This window comes from Pleurodeles waltl, chromosome 6 (genome assembly GCF_031143425.1).
Source record: "Pleurodeles waltl isolate 20211129_DDA chromosome 6, aPleWal1.hap1.20221129, whole genome shotgun sequence".
Taxonomy (NCBI): domain Eukaryota; kingdom Metazoa; phylum Chordata; class Amphibia; order Caudata; family Salamandridae; genus Pleurodeles; species Pleurodeles waltl.
In genome coordinates, this window is record NC_090445.1 from 994,263,105 (window position 1) to 994,277,863 (window position 14,759).

The window sequence follows — 14,759 nt, forward strand, 5'->3', positions numbered from 1 at the left end:
AAACGTTTCAATGGTATAGTGAACACAGGCAGGAAAACAAGCATTTGCAATGCAATAAGTCTCGCATTTGCTTGAGTTAGACCTACTGGCTTTGTAAATGCATAACTGGACTTTTCTTGCCACATAAATTAGTCAACCTTGCCGCATATTTTTGTCCTCTCTGCCACATAACTACAGTGGCCCTGCATATAACTAAAGCACTTCCATTTACCTTTTTCCTCTATCTGCAGTAAAAGATGAAAATATTGCCATTATTTTTTTTTTTTTTTAATATTATTATTTTGGGGTCACCCCAACTTAGTGTGGAGACTCAGCAATGACCTAAACAGAAAGAGCATGTTGTGTGGTGAGCGGACAAAAATGTTTTGTAAAAGGAATGCCCTGAAAACCGAGTGCAGCGAATATCCTAGTATCTTGAAGGTCATGCTCAGAACAGCCCCTAGAGGTCACCACTATAAAAATAACATCTGTAGGAAACATGGTCATGTAAACATATAGTCAGCCCTTAGAGGGCATAATGACATGAAAACAGAAAGGCAGTAAGTAAGGTAGTGTAACAATATATTTAGCCCCTAGAGGACATAGTACCTTACACATTTTCAGGCTTAGCAGACCTATTGCAATATTATTACAAACAAGGTCCTTAAAACACAACCTACTCTCAGCTGTAAAACAAAAGTTCCAGCCATGAGAGAGCTTAAAAAGACACTGGATGGTGGGGGAAGCTACTATTTTGCCTCCCCAAACAAGAGTCGGGACCCAGAGATGATCTTGATAGAAAGGGAGTTTTGTGCTGAATGGTTTGGTGGTATCCCACTGTTGCATGACCACCACAGGCTGAGTTATGGACAAAAACATTTTGAAAAAGAAATGCCCTGCAAAGCATTATAGGGAGAGTTTCCAGAATGCAGTGAACATTATAGTATTGGCTCTTGTGCTGTGCTGGAAGAGCTGCTTTGAGGATTTCTGTGTTTACTTCCTTTGTAAATGCCCCAGTTTGTATATTTTTCAACAGCTACAATTGGAAACTGGTCCTCATGTAAAGCGCTCCTCTGATTGAGGTTGCAGTATAAGAAACTTCACGTAGTCATGTGAAGTGCTTCTTCAATCGAGTTCACGCTATATGAAACTTCAGCGCACCTCTGATCGAGTTTGCTCAATATGAACCTTTTTAAAAAAATGTATTACATAAATTAAAAAGAACGCACCCTTCAACTTGCAGCCTTTGTGCACAGACACCCACAAAGAAACAGAGCTTGCCCAAAACAAGGAAGAGGAAGAAACAACATACAGCCATGCAGTACAAAGCAGTGAGGCAAAAGAAAAAAATAGTGTGCCACGCTAAACTATCTGGCAGATCGTACAATAATCCATGTAACAGGGTCAGTCTCAAGGCAGTAGCAAAGCAGCCTCAAGGTGGGACAAACATAAAGCATTTACCTATGAAATCAAGGGAATTTTGAAAGGCAAACCCAGGAATGAATCAAAGTGAGATAGGTGTGGTTAAAACCCACAGAGTAGATCACAACAGGTCAAAGAGCAGCGCTTGTGCGCTGCTAAACTCAACCTAAAACTGAGCCAAGTTGCCAAGACTGGGGAGATAACTTCATTCTTGTGAGTACAATTGCTTTTTTTCTTTTGCAGAACTAAACTCCATGCTTTGGAAATACCTGCTGGACAGCTGGACAGCTTTAACAACAATGACATATGAATCATTGGGGTTTAAAACCATGCTCCACGATGCCAGTGGCCTTCAACCAGATGTAAAAAATGATCTGTTAGTTTTTCAAACCTATGAATTTTTTTACAAAAAACATGTATAATCCAGTGCTTAATTTGTAAAAAATAAAAATAAAAAATAAAGTGGCAGAACTCTAGTCAGGGGACCATTGCACCTTTTATCACACATTACCCCTGCCATGCTGCCAATGATCGTAACAACACAACTACCAACCATCACACTCCTTACACGTGTGACAGTTCAGACTATTCCATACCCCTAAAGCTATAAGAATAATTTTGGCAATATGGAATAGTCATGTTTTATGTGTACTGAATTAATAATTAGCTATTGTTGTGATCATATTTAAATTACCCAGACAGCGCCACCCTATGGCAGACTGTCAAAAGTGCTGGTGCTGACAATTAAGTGCCAGTGTTGAACACTGGAAACCACCAACTTAAATTAAGCACTGGTAATATCTCATTAAAATAATTGTATGGATCCCCTTTAGACTCTGCAGTTCCAGTTCAGTCTTGCCACAGCCTTGCCTACATTCACTCCGAACCACCCCTTTAGCGTCAGACAATTTCACACAGTCCATAATACATGGGGACCTTGCCACAGGCCTTCATCCTTCACTTTTCCTTAATGTATTTTCTGCGCATTTGGTGTAATAATTTGTGTTTCTTAACTAGTTAGAGAACAACGGAAATAGATTCTGCGATAAAATGTTATGGTACGGTTTCTATAAAATCAGTTTTGATATTAATTACATACTGCAAAGACAGGACACTGTCAGCATAAAATTTCAATATCTCTGGTTTCAGTTTCAGATGATTAGTAGGAAGCGGCTTCTACTAAATCCAATTAATAGCATTTAGAATTTGGACCTAGCTTGAACTTTTATGGGAAAATGATCACTTAATTATAGTCCCAGTCTGGAGCTAGCTATTGGTCTTCTGGACACAGCACAGTACCCAAGCACTCTTTTGCCACATAAACATGTAATAGAAACCTCTTGCAAGTAGGTATCTGGGATTTTTTTAAACAAAAAAATGGTCTAAAATGGAGTGCCTATCATGGAAATAAATCTCACTTTTATGAAGTATTTGAAAAAGCCGCCAATAAAGTAACGTTCTTTAAAAAAAATCTTACTGTACAGTATTTGCCTAAATCGTTTTCTTGGCATGGTACAAACATGGCAACGCTCTGTGACATCCCAAAGCTAGCTAATCCTGCTGTTTTTTTTTTAGTCAAAGCATTGCATTGGTTTTTATCTAATATTTGCACAAACCGGACATTGTAAACGCTGTCCATATAATTATGCTTATTTTGAAGAAGTACATTTTATTTGCAAACGTAATTCAAATTATAATGAATGCGACTAGAAGATTTTATACCTGATTTCTGTTGAATAGACTATTTATTAGAATTCTAAAAAATATTGCTTTCAAAGAAAAGGGCAGATTGGATAGTTAATAAATAAAAGACATCCCGAGGCTAGCCCTCTGATATGCCCTGAGGCACCTTCTGAGCCGTCAGGATGAATTACTATTGGATCATTCCAAGGCGCTCAGTGACTACGAAAGAATGCCTTTCATTGCCTGCACTCGTGACCCAAACGAATTGTCTATTTTCCACTTGTTCTTATGAGATGTAAGTCTGCAGCTGGAAGAAATGTGCAGGTAGAAAGGATTGTTCTGGTCATGTTGAAATATATGTTCAGCCCAATGACATTGTTTATCTGTAAATATCTAAAACATTTCATTGAAGGTAGAAATCAGGTTCTATAGAAAACGAACACAGCATTTACCGCGATCTATCCAGTGGTAAAAAGCCTTGCAGCGATAATTAAAATATTGCATAATAATATTATTACGGGGATGACCTGTCTGTCTGAAAAGATGGGGAATAACTCGTGGCAACAAGACAGTCCAAATTTGTGGTGAATACTTTTTTGCAGAAATTGAGATTTCTTAATTCCCTGTTGATTGTGGTCAATTAGGAAATGCTCTGCAGATTTCCTATTTCTGCCTTAATTTCCAAGGAGAGAGTTTTTTTTCAGAAGCTTCAGAAAGAAAAGAGTATTGACAGGGGCAATAATACGGGAAGCAGACACGGTTATTAACATAGACTAGCGACACTGCTGGCAATGACTGGGGTCCTGGTTTATTGTAATGGCTGTTCAGGCAGGGCTCAGCACAGAGCACCTGCAAAATGAGTCTTTGCAGAAAAGCAGTGCAGTTCATCTCTGTCAGTCACCCAGTGAAGGCTCTCTTCTGCTCAATATGAATGAATGTGGCAAGCGTGTGTGTGCTCTGAGAGCACAATCAAAGCGGAGGGGAAGGCAGATATATGAAAGAACAGAGAATATGAGCGGTTATAAAATAAGATAGAAAAGAGAACTGAAAAGAGATGTTTGTGATGGGAACTAAATTGACATAGGGATGAGACGTGCGTGAATTAGCTTTCTAATAAAGAGGTTACTCTGATCATTTAAATTGCTCAGATTCTTAAATTTTTGCCAATGAATTAAGATACATCAATATACTTTTTGAACCATGGTTTCTGCAGGTTTCAGGCTTCTTTCCTGTAGGAATATGGAAATACTTTTGAAGATTTCTATACACGTTTGTGATATTTAAACTGGCTGTAACTATGGGAAGAGTAGTGCTCTGAGTAAAAACTAGCTCAGCTTCCTGTCTATTACATGTGAACATCAAAAGTAGATACTCAACTATCAAGGATATGGAGCATGATTTCATAAGACCATTCACAGGGACCCCCTCTGTTACTTTACTGCACCCTTTAGAAAGCCTGCACGTTATGAACTGCCAATTAGCCTACTTTGCCTAGGCCAATGATACCCTTGTATCCAATATAGTTTAGCACCTGCCTGCGGGGCAGGAAGCCAAAGGAGAGAGTCCCCCACCCCCCACCAGGCAAGGGAGTGGCATTTCATCCAGAGCCCTGTCCCCACTGAAGCTAGAGGATAGGGGAGAGGAGAGGAAACTAAAGTTGGCACTGGCTAACCTCAGATTGGAGAAAGAGAGATACTTGCAGGAGAAAAGATTGGCAATGGAGGAGAGGACAATTATGTTAGCTCAGGATCTGAGCCTGAAAGAGCTGGACCTGAAGGCCAGGAGGGCTGAGTCCAGCCAAGATGGTGGTAGCATTTCTTCAGTGCGCTCTACCAGGAGGTTTCACATACTCAAGGGTTTGGTGTCTGACTTTGTGGTAGGAAATGACATAGACAGATGGTTTGAGGCCTATGAATTGCTTTACAGATGCACTAGGTCCCTGAAGAGGATTGGGGAACTAGTCTGTGGAAGCACATTCCTAGTGAAAGGAGGAACAGGCTACTGGTCCTAGATTGGAGAGATAGGATGAGTTATCCCCCACCATGAAGGAGACCCAGAAAAGTACAGACTGAAGTTCATGGACAGTCAGAAGCTATCCCAACAGACCTGGGTGGATTGTGTGGATTCCTTTTGCAAGACAGTGGATGGTTGGGTGAAGGGCAGTGAGGTAAAGAATCACTAGGGCTTGTATAACTTCAATGCAAAAAGGCACACGTTCAGTCTTTGTTTTCCAGATCTGCACCAACACCTTGTTGATAGTAGCTCTGACTCCAGGGAGCTTGCTACGGAGACTGACTGCTGGGTCAGCACCATGGTACACAAAAAAGTATCTGGCGGGCATCACCACAATGGTGGGCAAGGTCCCCACCAAAAGAAGGAGGGGGGAATGAAAACAAGAGCAAGGAGTTCTCTAAAAAGTACCAAACTATTTCTGTGGGTCAGGGATCCCATCCCCCTACTGAACAGAAAAGGAAATGGCTGCATGACAGTTGGTCTGCAGGGAAGGCAGCTCCTAAGAGTCAGCAGGAAGGAGAACATTACAAGGAGGATGCCAAGTGTCCCAAGCAGGCACAACCCCCACTGCTGGGCAGTGACTGGGGTTGGCTAGTTTAGTCTTAGGGCAGGAGATTTTCCCACATAGTTTGAGTGATAGTGTAGATGTTACCCTAATGTCCATGGGTAACAGATGGTGCAGAGAACCCACATACCTGACAATATCAGGAAGTACAGTCAGTGGATTACCATCAATGGGCAGAGGGTGAAGGCGCTGAGACACAGGACCATTTGGCAATGGTCAGGTCTCATCTGGTGTCTTCAGAACAGGCAGAACCTAATGTGTTCCACCAAGTTGTTTCTGCTGACAACCCCAAGAGCCACTACCCAGTGGCTTTGGATGCCTTGGAGTGGGGGGTCTCAGGTTCCTTGAGGGTAGCTGTGAGTCTATCCATGCCAGTGTATTGTCTGCTTGGTAATGACCTGGAGCATACTGGCTGGAAGGAGGTGGAGCTCAGGTTACATTTGGGAATGTTGGGGTTGCCTGGGTGGATGTGCCCGGCCACACAGTCCATGGCAGTTATAGAGGGTGATCAGAAGGACCTGGAGCCTGGAAGAATAGTCCAAGGTCATGCCAAGAATAGGAAGGGCAAAGCACAGTGAAAACTTGCTCCTGAGACTCGCACGATCTGGGAGGAGGCTGAACCATAGGGGTCGCCCTAGTATCTACAGGGGAGGATGTGGCTGAACTGGGGAACCTGCCTGAGCTGTCCGACTGGCAGCAGAGAGGGAGGAGTTCTGCAAGGCACAGAGGGAATGCCCTACTCTCCTGTGCCTTTGACAGCAGACTGAGACCCAGGCAGCTGGTGATGCCTCTGGCAAGCACCTGATCCACTAGGAGAATGGCCTCCTGTATAGTGAGCCTAAGGCTCTTGAGCTGGGTGCAATATGTGTGTTGGTGGTCCCCTAGTGCCCTACAGGGCCTTCCTACAGGGTTTGGCTCATGATGTGCCATTGGCTGGTCATTTGGGACAAGACAAGACACTTGAGAAGCTTGTCACCCACTTATACTGACCTCAAATAAGAAGGCCTCAAATAAATGTGTTTTGTAGAACCTCTCCTACCTGCCAGGCAAGAGACAAGACAAGAGGGAAGAGCAAAACCCCCTACAACCTTTTCCTGTCATCGGCACCCTCTTTGAGAGGGTTGACATCAACATCATCGGGGCTCTGGACCCCAAAATATGGGGTTGAGAGGCAACAGATTTGGTCTGGTCTTGGTGGACCATGCAACCCAGTACCCGGAAGCTATCCTCCGAAGGACTGTGACTGCACCTGGGGTGGCCAGGGCACTGATGGGGATATTTACCCATGTGGGTTTTCCCAAGGAGGTGGTATCTGACTGGGGTGCCAACCTCTTGTCCAATTACATGAAAACCATGAGGAAAGATTGTGGGGCAACCTACAAGTTATCCACTTCTTACCACCCCAAACTATTGGGTTGGTTGAGAGGTTGAGTGAACCCTCAATTACATGATTCTGGATCTACCCAAACCCAGGAGGCATAAGTAGGACATGCTCCAGCCATGCCTGTTGTTGGCCTACAGGGAGGTACCACAGAAGGGGGTTGGCTTCAGCCTCTTTGAAATTCTGTATCTGCATCCTGTGAAAGGGCCTCTCAGTTTGGTAAAGGAGAGCTGAGAGCAAGCTCTCAGGAGAGCCCCAAAGAATGTGGTAAGCTAAATGCGGGGCCTCCGCACCAGACACCATGCTTCAGCAAACTCGCCCAAGAGAACCTGAAAGTCAGCCAGGAGGACATGAAACACTGGTTTGACCAGAATGCCACTCTGGATCAGTTTCACCCTGGCCAAAAAGTGTGGGTGATGGAGCCTGTGGATCTCTGAGCTCTGCAAGGCTGCTGGTCTGGTCCCTATAAGGTAAAGGAGCGCAAGAGTGATGCCACCTACCTGGTGGACCATGAGACTTCTAGAAACCCTTTGAGGGTCCTGTATGTTAATCGCCTCAAACTCCACTTTCACAGATGATGGGGTGGAAGAGGAAGGTGAGCCTCTCCGGGCTTCCTGTTTTCCAAGGAGAAGGATGGGTGATTGGAGGGTGTCAGCCTCTCCCCTACACTGACCCTAGACCAACAGAGACTGATGCCAGTTGCTGGCAGTTTGCCTCTTTATTCTCCCTTACCCCAGGATTCACTGCATAGTGTACCCATGATATCGATACTGGCAACAGCAAACCTGTAAACAATTAAAAGTACAGGTTGTGTGATAAGGGGGGAGCTAGCATTAAGGAGGAGGTCTCCAAGATGCTAGTATTAGGGGTAATTGAGACCTTTAACAGCTCTTGGTCCATACCACTGGTGATGACCCTCAAGGCTGCCCCTTCAAGTGTCACCCCTGAACTTAGTTTCTGTGTGGGCTACAATGGGCTCAATGCGGTCACAGAGACTGACGTACATCCCATCCTAGAGCCGATGAGCTCATAGATCAGCTTGGAAATGCCAAATTCCTAAGCACATTTGATTTAACATGTGGGTACTGGCAGATTGCCTTGACCGAGGGGGCAAAAGGGAGGTCTGTTTTCTGTACAGCAGATGGGCACTTCCAGTTCTGGGTCATGCCTTCTGATTAAGGATGCCCGCCACCTTTCAGAGGAAATCAACCAGGATCTAACTGGCCTGGAAAGCTTCAGTGCGGCCTATCTAGATGACATTGCGGTCTTCAGTTCTAGCTGGGAGGACCACCTGTGCCACCTTAAGAAAGTTCTTTAGGCTTTGCAAGGAGAGGCCTGCCTATCATGGCCAGTAAGTCCTGGATAGGGCAGGGTTCAGTGGTCCACTTGGGTCCCACCAAGTGGGATGTGGCAAATGGAGACTCTCCAGGTCAAAGTTGAGACCATTCTGGCTTGGGAGCACCTCAAAGCCCAGGCAGAAGTGAAAGCCAACTTAGGCCTCACTGGTTATTACAGGAGATTCGTCAAGGGGTATGGCACCATTGTTGCCCCCTTGGAGCTGACTTACAAGATGCAGCCATGTCAGGTGATTTCGACAGAGGTGTGCCAGAAAGCTTTTGAAACCCTGAATGAGGCCATGTGCATGGCACACATGCAAAAGGCCCCTGACTTCACCCAACAATATATTGTCCAAACACAGGCCTCAGAGCATGGTGTAGGGCCCCTGCTCTCACAGCTAAATGAAGGGGGCCTAAATCAGCCGGTAGCCTTCATCAGTAGAAGGCTACTTCCCATGGAACAGAGGTGGAGCGCAATCGAAAGGGAAGCCTTTGCTGTGGTCTGGATACTAAAGAAACTAATGCCATACCTATTTGGCACTCACTTCCGGCTTCAGAGAGACAACAGACCCCTCAGATGATTAACACAGATTAGGGGTTAGAATCCCAAACTGTTGAGGTGGTCCATCTCCATGCACGGAATGGAATTTACTGTCCAACACCATCCTGAAACGGACCATACCAGTGCTGATGGTTTCTCTAGGTTTTTCTGTCTTATTTAAGAGAACTCCCAAAAGGGACTGGGAAGCCCTCCCCACTTTCAGCTGGGAGGGACATGTGTTAGACCTGGCATCCTTGGCATCCTATACATTTTTTGTCTTCTGACCTCCTGCTAGCTAACTTTGTTTTTGCTGACCAGTACTAAAGTACCTTTTCTCTTTACCTAAAACATATTACCATTGGCTTATCCAAAAGTGGCATATTTAATTTACTTATAAATCCTTAGTAAAGTCCACTACATGTGCCCAAGGCCTGCAAATTAAATGCTACTACTGGGCCTGAAGCACTGATTGTAACACCCACTTAAGTAGCCCTTACTCAGGCTTGTCACTGCAGAGACTGTGTTTGCAGTTTTAAACTGCTATGTTGACGTGACAGGTTAAGCCTCTTGCCAGGCCCAAACCTTCCTTTTTAATACATATAAATCACCCCCTAAGGTAGGCCCTGGACAACCACAAGTACAGTGTATTTAAAATGTGGGACATATACTTTAAAGTTGTACGTGTCCAGGTAGTGAAAAACTCTTACATTAATTTTTCACTATTGCAGGACCTATCTCTCTCTCACAGGTTAACAATGGGATTGCGTTATTACATTTTTGTAAGTGTAATTTCTAATTGAGAAGTGATGAGACCCCCGAGTTTCGTTTCTCTGGAATCAGAATTTAAAATCACAACTTATGGTGAAGTCAGATTTTAAATTGTAGTTGTGGAAAAGCCACTTTGAGAAAGTTGGCATTTTCTTACTTTAATTATCTAGAGCCTTCTGCCGGTCTCTGAATACACATTGCGGTGGGTGACAGCTGGGCTCTTGTGCATTCTCTCCAAACAGCCACAAACAAAGGGAGCCTTAGTATGACTAAGTGGCCATCTGCATGTTGATGGCCCATTCTGGGCAGGATGGGAGGGAGGAGTGGACACTTACATCTGAATGGGCTGGGTCCTGAGCCCTCACAAATGGCTGCATAAGCCCCTGCAGTGTTTCTGGAATCAGGGCAGGAAGGGCAGGGTCTTTGTGCACTGCAAAGACCTCTCTTTGAAGTCTCCGCCACTTCAAAGGCACCATTTGTATTAGGAACTGTTCTTCTGACCCTACCAAATTAGTACACTTCTGGTCCTGAGTACATTTTGCCAGAAAGAGGGCCTGCTATGAGGCTGAAGGAACAGTCACTCTGCTGAACTTTGGTGGATTTCTGCTTTTCTGCTCTGCTGTCTGCTGCCCCCCTTGCTTGGGAGTGAGAAGAAGTGGACCTGCATCTCTACATCCTCAGAACCAAAGTGACTCCAATGGCTTGCTGGCTTGCCTCCTGTTCTGAAGTCTCTAGGATATCAAAAACTTCCCTCAAATCTTCTACAGCTTCTGGACTCTTCAAACTGTAATACTTAACCTGCCAAGTGGTGCCAATCCAGTCCTGTGCAGTGGAAGTGGTCGTCACTGCTCTGACCTGAAAATCCCCCCTTTCTCCACAATGCCGGCGTATCGCCGCTGAGGACAAAGACATTGCAGCACCAACTGTGTGGCTTGAAACCGGCACATTGCCCTTCTTCCCAATGCATCTACAGCTACACAGCTCAACAACAACGCATCACCTTCATCACAAAGGGTTCGACACTGCACCGCTGCTGGAGGATATTGCATCGACAATTGCACAGCTTGGCGACAACACATTCCTGACTGTGCAGATCAGAACATCACATCAGATCTTGTACGCAACCCTCCATACAAGGTATTTTTTCAGCAGGACAAAGTTGGTTCTGTAGCCTGCCCACACTCCATTGTAGTTAACCTGAACCTTTGGATTTACCCCAGTCTAGCATTCATGGACATTCAAGGGTTACAAACGTTTTCCATTGTTCAGGATACATTTGAGATTTAAGTAACTACACAAGTATTGTCTCCTCCAGGATGAAGTGTGGATCCACCTCACTCTCTGAATGTTTCTCCTCAGCCTCTACACCCAACTACAACAGAAAAGAAAGACCTTTGTCTTCCAAGTAGGATCACAACTCTCCCCTTGAAACCTCCAGTGACATAGCGGAGTACTCCTTATCACACAGTGAACAGCCAGGCAAGTCTTGAAGATTAATCAAACATATGGTGTTCTCTGCCATACCATTTTACCATCACAGATCCCAGGCTAACTGCCTCATAGATCCTTCATCTCAAAGATTTCCCCATTCAGCTAGAGCATTCACATACACAGGTGAAAAATTGGAAATAGCAGTGTGGTAGCTGTGCTGTACTATGGGGCACGTATTTGCAAGCAGGTTCCTAGCATGAACTATGAGGACCTCAGTTGTCAAATACACCACTTGGTGTGTGTCTGCTTTCACATGTGTGATAGCCTACCTCCACCTATTAAACTGCCAGAGTGTTTGTGATAGCCTCTTTCAACCTAGTCGAACATTTGTTGATCTTTTTGTTGTTTGTGCTTCCTCTTCTTTGATGATCTGAATTTATAGAAGCACATCCTTTCCAGGCTTAATACACAAAGATGGGTTGATGACATGACCAATTTGGATTGTTTAAGCTAATCTATTATAACATCTAATAAGAGCGTTTCTCATATTCTCACAGATTCTCATATAAGATTATCTGATCCTATCCTACCCTGTCAAAACATCAGTTTGTATCTCCTAAATGAGCCCAAACACAAAAAGATACATTTGTTTAGAAAACTGTCTTTTGTATAAAAAAATGAGTAGCTACTGTTCCTGCATCATTTCAAAGTTCATCCTAAAATCGAAGCTACTTATAATTAAAAACATCAGGCCTGAAACAAAATAATGTCACTACTTCACTCATTCAGTTGGCAAACCTGTCCAAATGCAGTTCCAAATCAGCAAACTCTCAGTGGTGGTACACAAAGGTAACTCCAAATAACATGTAATTCTTGGTCTTGAAGGCAGGACAGTCTATTCTGAAAGCCACTTTACCTGCTAGTGGTGGTCATATAAAGCTAGAGATTTTGGGGGTCATTCTGACCATGGCGGTAATTACCGCCATGGCGGAGGTCGGCGGTAGCACCGCCAACAGGCTGGCGGTGCACCGCTGGGCATTCTGACCGCGGCGGTTCAGCCGCGGCCAGAAACGGAAAGTCGGCGGTGTACCGCCGACTTTCCGCTGCCCGTCTGAATCCTCCATGGCGGCGGAGCACGCTCCGCCGCCATGGGGATTCTGACACCCCCTACCGCCATCCTGTTCATGGCGGCTCTCCCGCCATGAACAGGATGGCGGTAGGGGGTGCCGCGGGGCCCTGGGGGCCCCTGGGGGCCCCTGCCATGCCCATGCCAATGGCATGGGCATGGCAGGGGCCCCCGTAAGAGGGCCCCAAAAAGTATTTCAGTGTCTGCCCAGCAGACACTGAAATACGCGACGGGTGCAACTGCACCCGTCGCACCTTCCCACTCCGCCGGCTCAATTCTGAGCCGGCATCCTAGTGGGAAGGTTGATTTGCCCTGGGCTGGCGGGCGGTCTTTTGGCGGCCGCCCGCCAGCACAGGGCAAATGTCAGAATCACCGCCGCGGTCTTTCGACCGCGGTGCGGTGTTCTGACGGCGGTACCTTGGCGGACGGCCTCCGCCGTCCGCCAAGGTCAGAATGACCCCCTTTGTGTCTAAGAAACCACCAACTTCGATAAAAAAAAGCTGGAGGCAGAAAAAAAGCAAATTCCATTCAGAATTTGAAAATGACAGTAGCGCACAAGGCACAAGAAGATTAACCATTCCACCATTGACCTTTGAAAACTGAAGACCCAGAGGAGTCCCAGACTTTGCAAAGAAATACAACAGCCTAGGAAGAAAATTTAAAACAAAAATTAGCAAAATACGCTAGGATAACAAATTGATTGTGAGGGAAATATAAAATACTGGTAAAACTACTCAGAAGTTATACAATGCAATGTCTTCAGGGTTACAGGGCTTAATTGCTTTCTCTAATGGGAACCATTTATGATGACCTGAGAGGAAAAAACCTGCCATGATGGACTTGCCTAAGTCATAGGACATCGTGGGCAGCCAGCCGTGTTCCAATGGAAAGTAATACGCACAAGTTCCGCTCCTAAACATGGCATCTTCTTGATCTTACCAGACTCCTACACATGGCATAAGGTTTCTAGCTGCCTATCTCTCAAACTGGAACAACGAAATACTGTCATATTATCACGCAGGACCAGATGCATCCAAGTAGGCATCTCAGAGCATGCAGAAGCTGTGTCCAGACTTTCCTCTCACTGCAGACCTTCCCCCCACTGCCACACACTACAGGCTAAGAGTATACTTAACACTATCCTCAGCCATACCATAAGGCTTTGCAGGCCAGGCCAAAACACATTTTGAAGTAAACGTGGAGCATGAACAGATGTTGTCCAATCCCAAAACTGTCCACAAATGAGATTTTATTTTCCAATGGAACAAAAAATATAGCATGCCATAGAAAAAGCAGGAATCTCAAATGCATAAGATATCTAATTCAAGAGACCATTCAACCAGAATCACAGGCTCTGGAGGGGGTAACGGTGAGAATTAATGGACAAATGGTTTTATCCTAGAAACATTAAAGTCTGGGTGACTATGCCTAGAAAAGGGTAACTGCTGTTACACAGCTCCTGTTTCTGAAAAAAGGACAGAGAAAACAAGGATAAAGTTTAGATTTATGCCCTGCAGGTTGTAAAGAACAAAGAAAGATAACTAAGCTACCTCATTAGTCACATATCTTTGCTCAGGATATGTATGGTAATCAGCCTGTACTTTCATGCTATTTTAGTTTTTTTTTGTAAAATCCTCTCAACACCTTGTCTGACCTCAAATAGATTTTGTTAAAAGAAATTCAGAAGCAATCCAGTACTAAGGATGACGTTGGAATTTTTTTAGGACTCATCCTGAAATGAGGCCCCTGAAGACAAAAATATTGAAACCTTTGTACCACTATGTGTGCTATCGTTATAGGCAATACATCCATCCAAATAATAAAAGCTGCATTACAAAAGTTTCAGAGAAATTGATCCAGATGACAGAGATCTTGAAATTCCTTGAGCATGGTATATTGACTTTGAAATATTGGAAATATTGGGTGGTATCATGGTGTGCTTTTATGGTGCAGTGCAGGTCTGACTTCTTGTATTTTGTTCCCCAAGGGCATAATGTGAATTAATTTACCCTGCTATTTCTCTGCAATAGTGATGATAGTAAAACTCACAAACAGTGAGCAAGGTTTCTTTCTTTCTCTTTCTGGTTTGTGATGTCTGAACATAAAGCACTAACTCAGAGAAATATATGGTTAAATGAATTAACCGTATGCCACACAGCAGCATACAATAGGTGCTCAGCTCTGTGCTGCACCTTAAAATCCTGTCATGATGCAACTTATGCTGTAGTCCTCTGTCAGATACTACAATAGCTGGTAAACCATGTAGATAAAATACATCTTTAATAAAACACTGAGCCATTTCTTTAGCTGACAGATTTTTCTTGAAGGTTGCACAATGTGCCATTTTGAAGAACAAATCTGATGTTAACATAATAGCTGGGAAACCTCTAGAAGTCTGCAACTCCACAATAAAGTTGGTAGACATTATATGCCACAGCTGCAATGCAAAAGGTAAAGGTCTAAGCAAGCCATATGGTTTAGTCTGTGGATCCTTATTCTGAGCACAGATGGTT

The 14,759-nt window shown here is 44.4% G+C and overlaps 1 protein-coding gene across 2 annotated transcripts in view; it reads right to left on the bottom strand.

The window, feature by feature from the left end:
- The window catches only part of PRKG1 (protein kinase cGMP-dependent 1), a 1,945,024-nt gene that overhangs the window by 197,201 nt on the left and 1,733,064 nt on the right, over window positions 1–14,759 (bottom strand). The gene's annotated exons all lie outside the window — the stretch shown is intronic.